Raw genomic sequence first — 1,163 nt, forward strand, 5'->3', positions numbered from 1 at the left:
TAATGTTGTTGTTGTTGTTAATGTAAAAAACAAACAATCTTAGGGCCTAATAGTAATTCCTGAAAAAAGTTGCAAGTAATCCGAGCAGCCCCATGAGCTGGAGCAGATAGCCCGTTGTTGCACTGTGCCGCTGTGCCGTGGAATCTGTGAGCCTCTGTGTGATTGTTGACAATTGGCGGGGTGATTGTGTTGTCGTGCTGACCAGGCCGTCAGAACACACTCGACAGGCTACTTGTGCACCCACGACTCTTGGCCGATCTGCTCTGTCCTCAGAGATGTATTTAATTTATTTAGATCTATGGTTTAAATTAACTCTGGCGTTGACCAGATGACAAGGACATGTGGTTACTTGAGGGAGGCATTGCGCTGCCAAGAGCGAAATGCTCGCAGCTAAAGGGATATGAAAACAACAACAACAATGGTTTAAATTTTGGATTTAAAAAATCATTTCATTTTTAGTTGTTATTGTTGTTGTTTTTATTATTCTTGCTTTGTTGTTGTTGTTGTTGTTGTTGTTGTTGTTGTTGTTTTTGTTGTTGTCACTGTTGTTTGTTTTGTTTTGTTTTTTGTTTTTGTTTTTTGCTTGAGGGATTTTTTGTGCTTCGTGGCTTAGGGGGTGGGGGTTGGTGGCGTGCGGGATAGAGGGGGGAGGGAGTTGGTTGGTTCACCGTCAGTTGAACCTCACACTGAAACGACCCATTTCTTCAAGTGTATACCCTGACCAAGACACCGACAGGCAAAAACTGCTTCTTAGATAATCAAAGTTTTGTCGATAAGGGTCTTAAACATTTACAATCAGTTCAATCATTACCATTGCCATACCTCAGGTGCACGGAATGGATACAACACGAAAACGCCTCTGAAGCAGACCTAATTAGTAGGCCTATGTATGTACCCTGTAAAGAGCGTTTTCACGTCCGCAGCATTCTTGTCGTGTTCTGAACAGGTAGGCGTCTTGTCTTAAGAAACTGTAGGGTGGCAGACTCTTGTTCGACCAGTCGAATTTGTCGAATCGGCTAATCGAATCGAGTCAGTATTCACTTACAAGAAAGAGTGCTCTAAGAATGAACTGTGGAGAGAGGGGAAAAGAGATCTAGAACTGGAAAGGGAGGAGGAGAAGGAGGAGGAGGAGGAGAAGAGAGAGAGAGAGAGAGAGAGAGAGA

Source organism: Aplysia californica, unplaced genomic scaffold (genome assembly GCF_000002075.1).
Source record: "Aplysia californica isolate F4 #8 unplaced genomic scaffold, AplCal3.0 scaffold01336, whole genome shotgun sequence".
Taxonomy (NCBI): Eukaryota; Metazoa; Mollusca; class Gastropoda; order Aplysiida; family Aplysiidae; genus Aplysia; species Aplysia californica.